The 14392-nt window shown below is 35.9% G+C and overlaps 4 non-coding genes across 4 annotated transcripts; all 4 read left to right on the top strand.

The window, feature by feature from the left end:
* Positions 1–3430: 3430 nt before the first annotated feature.
* TRNAF-GAA (transfer RNA phenylalanine (anticodon GAA)) lies at positions 3431–3503 on the top strand. The gene has a single exon. It is a non-coding gene; the product is annotated as a tRNA-Phe (tRNA).
* A 3002-nt stretch (positions 3504–6505) lies between these two features.
* On the top strand, positions 6506–6588 carry TRNAL-CAG (transfer RNA leucine (anticodon CAG)). The gene has a single exon. It is a non-coding gene; the product is annotated as a tRNA-Leu (tRNA).
* Positions 6589–9397: 2809 nt separating this feature from the next.
* Positions 9398–9470, top strand: TRNAF-GAA (transfer RNA phenylalanine (anticodon GAA)). The gene has a single exon. It is a non-coding gene; the product is annotated as a tRNA-Phe (tRNA).
* Positions 9471–11383: 1913 nt separating this feature from the next.
* On the top strand, positions 11384–11456 carry TRNAF-GAA (transfer RNA phenylalanine (anticodon GAA)). Its single transcript has one exon. It is a non-coding gene; the product is annotated as a tRNA-Phe (tRNA).
* The last annotated feature ends 2936 nt before the right edge of the window (positions 11457–14392 follow it).

The following is a 14392-nucleotide window of genomic DNA, read 5'->3' as shown; positions in this document are numbered from 1 at the left end:
TGCTGGATGGTTCAGAGTGAAAACACCTATAGGCTGACAATAGTAATTGCAGGTGTTGATTAACTCATTGTGCAAATAATTTCTAAAATGTGGTCACTTTGGGAGGTTTTCTGCTGTTTTGGTACTCTGCAAATTTCATCTGCAAGGTATTCCTGCAAAATCTGCATTGCAAAACCCAAATAGGGCTCTTCCTTTCAAAGCCCTGCTGTGTTGCCAAACAGTAGTTTCTGAAGAAATGTGGTGCATCACCGCATTTGTGAGAAATCTAACATTTCTAATATCCAAACAAAATAAATGGAGGTTTAAAAATTAATGCAGACGAAAAGTACGCATATAAAAAATGTTATTTATTGACTTTTTTGGGGTGGTGTGACAAGTTTTTAATCACAAGGAATGGTAACATTTCTGCTGACTAGCATGGAAGGAGTTAAGTTCCAATTGCATATCGAAGCGGTCTAAGGCGAGCGGTCTAATACCGAGCGGTCTAAGGCGCTGCGTTCAGGTCGCAATCTCCCCTGGCGGCGTGGGTTTAAATCCCACTTCTGACATCAACATTTAATTTCAAGAAACTTTATCTTCATTTATTGATTAGATGAGGTCAAACAAAACTTAGTAATGTGGTTTTGAAAAATTTCCTGAGAGTCTTTGGAGTGAATCTGAATTTGTCCTCTCAAAAAAGAACTCTAGGAACATCAAACAGATTTTTTGTGCATATGTCTGTTGTTCTTTTGGCACTAGAAAAATCCTTTGGACAGTCAATGAGGAGGGACTATTTCACCTCTTTGTGTTCTCTGTCCCTATTAGGGTAGGGAATCAACCTTCTACAGTGCTGTCATGAAATATATCTAGAAACGGATTTGCTGGTAAGTCTACTTTCATAGTTTTCACCTCATACATCAATAGACCATAACGATACTTAATAAACAAAAACTTAACAAGTAGGTAATCATAGTTTAAAAAATGTGAAATGCCCATGTCATTCTGACATGTTTCAGCACATTTTGGGACAAATGGTCTCACTTTTAACAATCAATAAAATATTTTCTCTAAATTTTTGTCTCTTTTTTGCTCCAATTGTTTGCATCTCATTAAAAATAAAACTTGATGTAACATTATGCATGCAAATTGTGTTTTATGTGCGACCATGACCTATTCTAGAAGCACAGGGTCAGAATTATACTGGTGCATGGAGACAAACTGAAAATGTAAAAATTCAATGGCAAAATTGCTGTCTTTTTCTACTCATTCACAAATAGTTAATGAATGTTATTAAATATGTACAGCAAAATGGAAGGCGTTTCAAATAGAAATCATGCTTCAAAAAACAGTCAAATGAAAAATTATAATATATCCCTCCAGGTGTGACACTTGACATTTGCAGAGTGTCAAACCCCCCAGAAAATGTATAGATAAGGCAGAAATATCTCAGTTGGGAGAGCGTTAGACTGAAGATCTAAAGGTCCCTGGTCCAATCCCGGGTTTCGGCAAAATGCTTTTTCTTCACCGTTTACATTTTAAGGAGATATTAAACAAAGCACATGGACTGATAATGATCAAAAGGCCTAAAAATCTTAACTATCTACAGAAAACAAAATGTTAAAAATTTGAGAAACGGTAACTTTTTCCTTTTGAACACATGAATGTTTTTTTGTAATTTTTCCTCTATTTTGTTTTATTTCAGATTGACTTAGCTGTAAGAGGATTAAAAGGTAACCTGATAGCTGAAACAGACAGCACTTATCAGACACTAGCTGAATGATTATAGTCAGCTTGTTTGACTTTGAAACACTGAGGCATTACTGAGACAAATGTCCTTAAAAAATATGCTGTGGACAAAGTCAAAAAGGCAAAAAACACAAGCTGAACACAGGTCCGTCATCTTTAATTTGAAATATAGGAGGTTTCTACTTTAATGGTGAGACAAAGCATCTACATATTTGACATTGCTCCAGTGAGTAGAGCCCACTTAAAAATGTATGGGTTGCTTGTCTCTGCAAGCAAAAGCTGGGCACTAAACTGGCATACTTGCAATGCTGGATAGTTCAGAGTGAAAACACCTATAGGCTGACAATAGTAATTGCAGGTGTTGATTAACTCATTGTGCAAAATAATTTCTAAAATGTGATCACTTTGGGAGGTTTTCTGCTGTTTTGGTACTCTGCAAATTTCATCTGCAAGGTATTCCTGCAAAATCTGCATTGCAAAACCCAAATAGGGCTCTTCCTTTCAAAGCCCTGCTGTGTGGCCAAACAGTAGTTTCTGAAGAAATGTGGTGCATCACCGCATTTGTGAGAAATCTAACATTTCTAATATCCAAACAAAATAAATGGAGGTTTAAAAATTAATGCAGACGAAAAGTACGCATATAAAAAATGTTATTTATTGACTTTTTTGGGGTGTGTGACAAGTTTTTAATCACAAGGAATGGTAACATTTCTGCTGACTAGCATGGAAGGAGTTAAGTTCCAATTGCATATCGAAGCGGTCTAAGGCGAGCAGTCTAAGGCGCTGCGTTCAGGTCGCAGTCTCCCCTGGAGGCTTGGGTTCCAATCCCACTTCTGACATCAACATTTATTTTCAAGAAACTTTATCTTCATTTATTGATTAGATGAGGTCAAACAAAACTTAGTAATGTGGTTTTGAAAAATTTCCTGAGAGTCTTTTGAGTGAATCTGAATTTGTCCTCTCAAAAAAGAACTCTAGGAACATCAAACAGATTTTTTGTGCTTATGTCTGTTGTTCTTTTGGCACTAGAAAAATCCTTTGGACAGTCAATGAGGAGGGACTATTTCACCTCTTTGTGTTCTCTGTCCCTATTAGGGTAGGGAATCAACCTTCTACAGTGCTGTCATGAAATATATCTAGAAACGGATTTGCTGGTAAGTCTACTTTCATAGTTTTCACCTCATACATCAATAAACCATAACGATACTTAATAAACAAAAACTTAACAAGTAGGTAATCATAGTTTAAAAAATGTGAAATGCCCATGTCATTCTGACATGTTTCAGCACATTTTGGGACAAATGGTCTCACTTTTAACAATCAATAAAATATTTTCTCTAAATTTTTGTCTCTTTTTTGCTCCAATTGTTTGCATCTCATAAAAAATAAAACTTGATGTAACATTATGCATGCAAATTGTGTTTTATGTGCGACCATGACCTATTCTAGAAGCACAGGGTCAGAATTATACTGGTGCATGGAGACAAACTGAAAATGTAAAAATTCAATGGCAAAATTGCTGTCTTTTTCTACTCATTCACAAATAGTTAATGAATGTTATTAAATATGTACAGCAAAATGGAAGGCGTTTCAAATAGTAATCATGCTTCAAAAAACAGTCAAATGAAAAATTATAATATATCCCTCCAGGTGTGACACTTGACATTTGCAGAGTGTCAAACCCCCCAGAAAATGTATAGATATGGCCGAAATAGCTCAGTTGGGAGAGCGTTAGACTGAAGATCTAAAGGTCCCTGGTCCAATCCCGGGTTTCGGCAAAATGCTTTTTCTTCACCGTTTACATTTTAACGAGATATTAAACAAAGCACATGGACTGATCATGATCAAAAGGCCTAAAAATCTTAACTATCTACAGAAAACAAAATGTTAAAAATTTGAGAAACGGTAACTTTTTCCTTTTGAACACATGAATGTTTTTTAGTAATTTTTCCTCTATTTTGTTTTATTTCAGATTGACTTAGCTGTAAGAGGATTAAAAGGTAACCTGATAGCTGAAACAGACAGCACTTATCAGACACTAGCTGAATGATTATAGTCAGCTTGTTTGACTTTGAAACACTGAGGCATTACTGAGACAAATGTCCTTAAAAAATATGCTGTGGACAAAGTCAAAAAGGCAAAAAAACACAAGCTCCACACAGGTCCGTCATCTTTAATTTGAAATATAGGAGGTTTCTACTTTAATGGTGAGACAGAGCATCTACATATTTGACATTGCTCCAGTGAGTAGAGCCCACTTAAAAATGTATGGGTTGCTTGTCTCTGCAAGCAAAAGCTGGGCACTAAACTGGCATACTTGCAATGCTGGATGGTTCAGAGTGAAAACACCTATAGGCTGACAATAGTAATTGCAGGTGTTGATTAACTCATTGTGCAAAATAATTTCTAAAATGTGGTCACTTTGGGAGGTTTTCTGCTGTTTTGGTACTCTGCAAATTTCATCTGCAAGGTATTCCTGCAAAATCTGCATTGCAAAACCCAAATAGGGCTCTTCCTTTCAAAGCCCTGCTGTGTGGCCAAACAGTAGTTTCTGAAGAAATGTGGTGCATCACCGCATTTGTGAGAAATCTAACATTTCTAATATCCAAACAAAATAAATGGAGGTTTAAAAATTAATGCAGACGAAAAGTACGCATATAAAAAATGTTATTTATTGACTTTTTTGGGGTGGTGTGACAAGTTTGTAATCACAAGGAATGGTAACATTTCTGCTGACTAGCATGGAAGGAGTTAAGTTCCAATTGCATATCGAAGTCAGGATGGCCTTGCGGTCAAAGGCGCAGCGTTCAGGTCGCAGTCTCCCCTGGAGGTGTGGTTTCAAATCCCACTACTGACATCAACATTTAATTTCAAGAAACTTTATCTTCATTTATTGATTAGATGAGGTCAAACAAAACTTAGTAATGTGGTTTTGAAAAATTTCCTGAGAGTCTTTGGAGTGAATCTGAATTTGTCCTCTCAAAAAAGAACTCTAGGAACATCAAACAGATTTTTTGTGCATATGTCTGTTGTTCTTTTGGCACTAGAAAAATCCTTTGGACAGTCAATGAGGAGGGACTATTTCACCTTTTTGTGTTCTCTGTCCCTATTAGGGTAGGGAATCAACCTTCTACAGTGCTGTCATGAAATATATCTAGAAACGGATTTGCTGGTAAGTCTACTTTCATAGTTTTCACCTCATACATCAATAGACCATAACGATACTTAATAAACAAAAACTTAACAAGTAGGTAATCATAGTTTAAAAAATGTGAAATGCCCATGTCATTCTGACATGTTTCAGCACATTTTGGGACAAATGGTCTCACTTTTAACAATCAATAAAATATTTTCTCTAAATTTTTGTCTCTTTTTTGCTCCAATTGTTTGCATCTCATAAAAAATAAAACTTGATGTAACATTATGCATGCAAATTGTGTTTTATGTGCGACCATGACCTATTCTAGAAGCACAGGGTCAGAATTATACTGGTGCATGGAGACAAACTGAAAATGTAAAAATTCAATGGCAAAATTGCTGTCTTTTTCTACTCATTCACAAATAGTTAATGAATGTTATTAAATATGTACAGCAAAATGGAAGGCGTTTCAAATAGAAATCATGCTTCAAAAAACAGTCAAATGAAAAATTATAATATATCCCTCCAGGTGTGACACTTGACATTTGCAGAGTGTCAAACCCCCCAGAAAATGTATAGATATGGCCGAAATAGCTCAGTTGGGAGAGCGTTAGACTGAAGATCTAAAGGTCCCGGGTTTCGGCAAAATGCTTTTTCTTCACCGTTTACATTTTAAGGAGATATTAAACAAAGCACATGGACTGATCATGATCAAAAGGCCTAAAAATCTTAACTATCTACAGAAAACAAAATGTTAAAAATTTGAGAAACGGTAACTTTTTCCTTTTGAACACATGAATGTTTTTTTAGTAATTTTTCCTCTATTTTGTTTTATTTCAGATTAACTTAGCTGTAAGAGGATTAAAAGGTAACCTGATAGCTGAAACAGACAGCACTTATCAGACATTAGCTGAATGATTATAGTCAGCTTGTTTGACTTTGAAACACTGAGGCATTACTGAGACAAATGTCCTTAAAAAATATGCTGTGGACAACGTCAAAAAGGCAAAAAACACAAGCTCCACACAGGTCCGTCATCTTTAATTTGAAATATAGGAGGTTTCTACTTTAATGGTGAGACAAAGCATCTACATATTTGACATTGCTCCAGTGAGTAGAGCCCACTTAAAAATGTATGGGTTGCTTGTCTCTGCAAGTAAAAGCTGGGCACTAAACTGGCATACTTGCAATGCTGGATGGTTCAGAGTGAAAACACCTATAGGCTGACAATAGTAATTGCAGGTGTTGATTAACTCATTGTGCAAAATAATTTCTAAAATGTGGTCACTTTGGGAGGTTTTCTGCTGTTTTGGTACTCTGCAAATTTCATCTGCAAGGTATTCCTGCAAAATCTGCATTGCAAAACCCAAATAGGGCTCTTCCTTTCAAAGCCCTGCTGTGTGGCCAAACAGTAGTTTCTGAAGAAATGTGGTGCATCACCGCATTTGTGAGAAATCTAACATTTCTAATATCCAAACAAAATAAATGGAGGTTTAAAAATTAATGCAGACGAAAAGTACGCATATAAAAAATGTTATTTATTTACTTTTTTGGGGTGGTGTGACAAGTTTTTAATCACAAGAAATGGTAACATTTCTGCTGACTAGCATGGAAGGAGTTAAGTTCCAATTGCATATCGAAGTCAGGATGGCTGAGCGGTCTAAGGCACTGTGTTCAGGTCGCAGTCTCCCCTGGAGGTGTGGGTTCAAATCCCACTTCTGACATCAACATTTAATTTCAAGAAACTTTATCTTCATGTAATGTGGTTTTGAAAAATTTCCTGAGAGTCTTTGGAGTGAATCTGAATTTGTCCTCTCAAAAAAGAACTCTAGGAACATCAAACAGATTTTTTGTGCATATGTCTGTTGTTCTTTTGGCACTAGAAAAATCCTTTGGACAGTCAATGAGGAGGGACTATTTCACCTCTTTGTGTTCTCTGTCCCTATTAGGGTAGGGAATCAACCTTCTACAGTGCTGTCATGAAATATATCTAGAAACGGATTTGCTGGTAAGTCTACTTTCATAGTTTTCACCTCATACATCAATAGACCATAACGATACTTAATAAACAAAAACTTAACAAGTAGGTAATCATAGTTTAAAAAATGTGAAATGCCCATGTCATTCTGACATGTTTCAGCACATTTTGGGACAAATGGTCTCACTTTTAACAATCAATAAAATATTTTCTCTAAATTTTTGTCTCTTTTTTGCTCCAATTGTTTGCATCTCATAAAAAATAAAACTTGATGTAACATTATGCATGCAAATTGTGTTTTATGTGCGACCATGACCTATTCTAGAAGCACAGGGTCAGAATTATACTGGTGCATGGAGACAAACTGAAAATGTAAAAATTCAATGGCAAAATTGCTGTCTTTTTCTACTCATTCACAAATAGTTAATGAATGTTATTAAATATGTACAGCAAAATGGAAGGCGTTTCAAATAGAAATCATGCTTCAAAAAACAGTCAAATGAAAAATTATAATATATCCCTCCAGGTGTGACACTTGACATTTGCAGAGTGTCAAACCCCCCAGAAAATGTATAGATATGGCCGAAATAGCTCAGTTGGGAGAGCGTTAGACTGAAGATCTAAAGGTCCCGGGTTTCGGCAAAATGCTTTTTCTTCACCATTTACATTTTAAGGAGATATTAAACAAAGCACATGGACTGATCATGATCAAAAGGCCTAAAAATCTTAACTATCTACAGAAAACAAAATGTTAAAAATTTGAGAAACGGTAACTTTTTCCTTTTGAACACATGAATGTTTTTTAGTAATTTTTCCTCTATTTTGTTTTATTTCAGATTGACTTAGCTGTAAGAGGATTAAAAGGTAACCTGATAGTTGAAACAGACAGCACTTATCAGACACTAGCTGAATGATTATAGTCAGCTTGTTTGACTTTGAAACACTGAGGCATTACTGAGACAAATGTCCTTAAAAAATATGCTGTGGACAAAGTCAAAAAGGCAAAAAACACAAGCTCCACACAGGTCCGTCATCTTTAATTTGAAATATAGGAGGTTTCTACTTTAATGGTGAGACAAAGCATCTACATATTTGACATTGCTCCAGTGAGTAGAGCCCACTTAAAAATGTATGGGTTGCTTGTCTCTGCAAGCAAAAGCTGGGCACTAAACTGGCATACTTGCAATGCTGGATGGTTCAGAGTGAAAACACCTATAGGCTGACAATAGTAATTGCAGGTGTTGATTAACTCATTGTGCAAAATAATTTCTAAAATGTGGTCACTTTGGGAGGTTTTCTGCTGTTTTGGTACTCTGCAAATTTCATCTGCAAGGTATTCCTGCAAAATCTGCATTGCAAAACCCAAATAGGGCTCTTCCTTTCAAAGCCCTGCTGTGTGGCCAAACAGTAGTTTCTGAAGAAATGTGGTGCATCACCGCATTTGTGAGAAATCTAACATTTCTAATATCCAAACAAAATAAATGGAGGTTTAAAAATTAATGCAGACGAAAAGTACGCATATAAAAAATGTTATTTATTGACTTTTTTGGGGTGGTGTGACAAGTTTTTAATCACAAGAAATGGTAACATTTCTGCTGACTAGCATGGAAGGAGTTAAGTTCCAATTGCATATCGAAGTCAGGATGGCCGAGCGGTCTAAGGCGCTGCGTTCAGGTCGCAGTCTCCCCTGGAGGTGTGGTTTCAAATCCCACTACTGACATCAACATTTAATTTCAAGAAACTTTATCTTCATGTAATGTGGTTTTGAAAAATTTCCTGAGAGTCTTTGGAGTGAATCTGAATTTGTCCTCTCAAAAAAGAACTCTAGGAACATCAAACAGATTTTTTGTGCATATGTCTGTTGTTCTTTTGGCACTAGAAAAATCCTTTGGACAGTCAATGAGGAGGGACTATTTCACCTCTTTGTGTTCTCTGTCCCTATTAGGGTAGGGAATCAACCTTCTACAGTGCTGTCATGAAATATATCTAGAAACGGATTTGCTGGTAAGTCTACTTTCATAGTTTTCACCTCATACATCAATAGACCATAACGATACTTAATAAACAAAAACTTAACAAGTAGGTAATCATAGTTTAAAAAATGTGAAATGCCCATGTCATTCTGACATGTTTCAGCACATTTTGGGACAAATGGTCTCACTTTTAACAATCAATAAAATATTTTCTCTAAATTTTTGTCTCTTTTTTGCTCCAATTGTTTGCATCTCATAAAAAATAAAACTTGATGTAACATTATGCATGCAAATTGTGTTTTATGTGCGACCATGACCTATTCTAGAAGCACAGGGTCAGAATTATACTGGTGCATGGAGACAAACTGAAAATGTAAAAATTCAATGGCAAAATTGCTGTCTTTTTCTACTCATTCACAAATAGTCAATGAATGTTATTAAATATGTACAGCAAAATGGAAGGCGTTTCAAATAGAAATCATGCTTCAAAAAACAGTCAAATGAAAAATTATAATATATCCCTCCAGGTGTGACACTTGATATTTGCAGAGTGTCAAACCCCCCAGAAAATGTATAGATATGGCCGAAATAGCTCAGTTGGGAGAGCGTTAGACTGAAGATCTAAAGGTCCCTGGTCCAATCCCGGGTTTCGGCAAAATGCTTTTTCTTCACCGTTTACATTTTAAGGAGATATTAAACAAAGCACATGGACTGATCATGATCAAAAGGCCTAAAAATCTTAACTATCTACAGAAAACAAAATGTTAAAAATTTGAGAAACGGTAACTTTTTCCTTTTGAACACATGAATGTTTTTTAGTAATTTTTCCTCTATTTTGTTTTATTTCAGATTGACTTAGCTGTAAGAGGATTAAAAGGTAACCTGATAGCTGAAACAGACAGCACTTATCAGACACTAGCTGAATGATTATAGTCAGCTTGTTTGACTTTGAAACACTGAGGCATTACTGAGACAAATGTCCTTAAAAAATATGCTGTGGACAAAGTCAAAAAGGCAAAAAACACAAGCTGAACACAGGTCCGTCATCTTTAATTTGAAATATAGGAGGTTTCTACTTTAATGGTGAGACAAAGCATCTACATATTTGACATTGCTCCAGTGAGTAGAGCCCACTTAAAAATGTATGGGTTGCTTGTCTCTGCAAGCAAAAGCTGGGCACTAAACTGGCATACTTGCAATGCTGGATGGTTCAGAGTGAAAACACCTATAGGCTGACAATAGTAATTGCAGGTGTTGATTAACTCATTGTGCAAAATAATTTCTAAAATGTGGTCACTTTGGGAGGTTTTCTGCTGTTTTGGTACTCTGCAAATTTCATCTGCAAGGTATTCCTGCAAAATCTGCATTGCAAAACCCAAATAGGGCTCTTCCTTTCAAAGCCCTGCTGTGTGGCCAAACAGTAGTTTCTGAAGAAATGTGGTGCATCACCGCATTTGTGAGAAATCTAACATTTCTAATATCCAAACAAAATAAATGGAGGTTTAAAAATTAATGCAGACGAAAAGTACGCATATAAAAAATGTTATTTATTGACTTTTTTGGGGTGGTGTGACAAGTTTTTAATCACAAGAAATGGTAACATTTCTGCTGACTAGCATGGAAGGAGTTAAGTTCCAATTGCATATCGAAGTCAGGATGGCCGAGCGGTCTAAGGCGCTGCGTTCAGGTCGCAGTCTCCCCTGGAGGCGTGGTTTCAAATCCCACTACTGACATCAACATTTAATTTCAAGAAACTTTATCTTCATGTAATGTGGTTTTGAAAAATTTCCTGAGAGTCTTTGGAGTGAATCTGAATTTGTCCTCTCAAAAAAGAACTCTAGGAACATCAAACAGATTTTTTGTGCATATGTCTGTTGTTCTTTTGGCACTAGAAAAATCCTTTGGACAGTCAATGAGGAGGGACTATTTCACCTCTTTGTGTTCTCTGTCCCTATTAGGGTAGGGAATCAACCTTCTACAGTGCTGTCATGAAATATATCTAGAAACGGATTTGCTGGTAAGTCTACTTTCATAGTTTTCACCTCATACATCAATAGACCATAACGATACTTAATAAACAAAAACTTAACAAGTAGGTAATCATAGTTTAAAAAATGTGAAATGCCCATGTCATTCTGACATGTTTCAGCACATTTTGGGACAAATGGTCTCACTTTTAACAATCAATAAAATATTTTCTCTAAATTTTTGTCTCTTTTTTGCTCCAATTGTTTGCATCTCATAAAAAATAAAACTTGATGTAACATTATGCATGCAAATTGTGTTTTATGTGCGACCATGACCTATTCTAGAAGCACAGGGTCAGAATTATACTGGTGCATGGAGACAAACTGAAAATGTAAAAATTCAATGGCAAAATTGCTGTCTTTTTCTACTCATTCACAAATAGTTAATGAATGTTATTAAATATGTACAGCAAAATGGAAGGCGTTTCAAATAGAAATCATGCTTCAAAAAACAGTCAAATGAAAAATTATAATATATCCCTCCAGGTGTGACACTTGACATTTGCAGAGTGTCAAACCCCCCAGAAAATGTATAGATATGGCCGAAATAGCTCAGTTGGGAGAGCGTTAGACTGAAGATCTAAAGGTCCCTGGTCCAATCCCGGGTTTCGGCAAAATGCTTTTTCTTCACCGTTTACATTTTAAGGAGATATTAAACAAAGCACATGGACTGATCATGATCAAAAGGCCTAAAAATCTTAACTATCTACAGAAAACAAAATGTTAAAAATTTGAGAAACGGTAACTTTTTCCTTTTGAACACATGAATGTTTTTTAGTAATTTTTCCTCTATTTTGTTTTATTTCAGATTGACTTAGCTGTAAGAGGATTAAAAGGTAACCTGATAGCTGAAACAGACAGCACTTATCAGACACTAGCTGAATGATTATAGTCAGCTTGTTTGACTTTGAAACACTGAGGCATTACTGAGACAAATGTCCTTAAAAAATATGCTGTGGACAAAGTCAAAAAGGCAAAAAACACAAGCTCCACACAGGTCCGTCATCTTTAATTTGAAATATAGGAGGTTTCTACTTTAATGGTGAGACAAAGCATCTACATATTTGACATTGCTCCAGTGAGTAGAGCCCACTTAAAAATGTATGGGTTGCTTGCCTCTGCAAGCAAAAGCTGGGCACTAAACTGGCATACTTGCAATGCTGGATGGTTCAGAGTGAAAACACCTATAGGCTGACAATAGTAATTGCAGGTGTTGATTAACTCATTGTGCAAAATAATTTCTAAAATGTGGTCACTTTGGGAGGTTTTCTGCTGTTTTGGTACTCTGCAAATTTCATCTGCAAGGTATTCCTGCAAAATCTGCATTGCAAAACCCAAATAGGGCTCTTCCTTTCAAAGCCCTGCTGTGTGGCCAAACAGTAGTTTCTGAAGAAATGTGGTGCATCACCGCATTTGTGAGAAATCTAACATTTCTAATATCCAAACAAAATAAATGGAGGTTTAAAAATTAATGCAGACGAAAAGTACGCATATAAAAAATGTTATTTATTGACTTTTTTGGGGTGGTGTGACAAGTTTTTAATCACAAGAAATGGTAACATTTCTGCTGACTAGCATGGAAGGAGTTAAGTTCCAATTGCATATCGAAGTCAGGATGGCCGAGCGGTCTAAGGCGCTGCGTTCAGATCGCTGTCTCCCCTGGAGGCGTGGTTTCAAATCCCACTTCTGACATCAACATTTAATTTCAGGAAACTTTATCTTCATGTAATGTGGTTTTGAAAAATTTCCTGAGAGTCTTTGGAGTGAATCTGAATTTGTCCTCTCAAAAAATAACTCTAGGAACATCAAACAGATTTTTTGTGCATATGTCTGTTGTTCTTTTGGCACTAGAAAAATCCTTTGGACAGTCAATGAGGAGGGACTATTTCACCTCTTTGTGTTCTCTGTCCCTATTAGGGTAGGGAATCAACCTTCTACAGTGCTGTCATGAAATATATCTAGAAACGGATTTGCTGGTAAGTCTACTTTCATAGTTTTCACCTCATACATCAATAGACCATAACGATACTTAATAAACAAAAACTTAACAAGTAGGTAATCATAGTTTAAAAAATGTGAAATGCCCATGTCATTCTGACATGTTTCAGCACATTTTGGGACAAATGGTCTCACTTTTAACAATCAATAAAATATTTTCTCTAAATTTTTGTCTCTTTTTTGCTCCAATTGTTTGCATCTCATAAAAAATAAAACTTGATGTAACATTATGCATGCAAATTGTGTTTTATGTGCGACCATGACCTATTCTAGAAGCACAGGGTCAGAATTATACTGGTGCATGGAGACAAACTGAAAATGTAAAAATTCAATGGCAAAATTGCTGTCTTTTTCTACTCATTCACAAATAGTTAATGAATGTTATTAAATATGTACAGCAAAATGGAAGGCGTTTCAAATAGAAATCATGCTTCAAAAAACAGTCAAATGAAAAATTATAATATATCCCTCCAGGTGTGACACTTGACATTTGCAGAGTGTCAAACCCCCCAGAAAATGTATAGATATGGCCGAAATAGCTCAGTTGGGAGAGCGTTAGACTGAAGATCTAAAGGTCCCGGGTTTCGGCAAAATGCTTTTTCTTCACCATTTACATTTTAAGGAGATATTAAACAAAGCACATGGACTGATCATGATCAAAAGGCCTAAAAATCTTAACTATCTACAGAAAACAAAATGTTAAAAATTTGAGAAACGGTAACTTTTTCCTTTTGAACACATGAATGTTTTTTAGTAATTTTTCCTCTATTTTGTTTTATTTCAGATTGACTTAGCTGTAAGAGGATTAAAAGGTAACCTGATAGCTGAAACAGACAGCACTTATCAGACACTAGCTGAATGATTATAGTCAGCTTGTTTGACTTTGAAACACTGAGGCATTACTGAGACAAATGTCCTTAAAAAATATGCTGTGGACAAAGTCAAAAAGGCAAAAAACACAAGCTCCACACAGGTCCGTCATCTTTAATTTGAAATATAGGAGGTTTCTACTTTAATGGTGAGACAAAGCATCTACATATTTGACATTGCTCCAGTGAGTAGAGCCCACTTAAAAATGTATGGGTTGCTTGCCTCTGCAAGCAAAAGCTGGGCACTAAACTGGCATACTTGCAATGCTGGATGGTTCAGAGTGAAAACACCTATAGGCTGACAATAGTAATTGCAGGTGTTGATTAACTCATTGTGCAAAATAATTTCTAAAATGTGGTCACTTTGGGAGGTTTTCTGCTGTTTTGGTACTCTGCAAATTTCATCTGCAAGGTATTCCTGCAAAATCTGCATTGCAAAACCCAAATAGGGCTCTTCCTTTCAAAGTCCTGCTGTGTGGCCAAACAGTAGTTTCTGAAGAAATGTGGTGCATCACCGTATTTGTGAGAAATCTAACATTTCTAATATCCAAACAAAATAAATGGAGGTTTAAAAATTAATGCAGACGAAAAGTACGCATATAAAAAATGTTATTTATTGACTTTTTTGGGGTGGTGTGACAAGTTTGTAATCACAAGGAATGGTAACATTTCTGCTGACTAGC

The sequence above is a fragment of the Dendrobates tinctorius genome, unplaced genomic scaffold (assembly GCF_039654945.1).
Source record: "Dendrobates tinctorius isolate UK_male_01 unplaced genomic scaffold, ASM3965494v1 ptg000184l, whole genome shotgun sequence".
Classification (NCBI taxonomy): Eukaryota; Metazoa; Chordata; class Amphibia; order Anura; family Dendrobatidae; genus Dendrobates; species Dendrobates tinctorius.
This window is presented reverse-complemented; position numbering and strand designations above follow the sequence as displayed.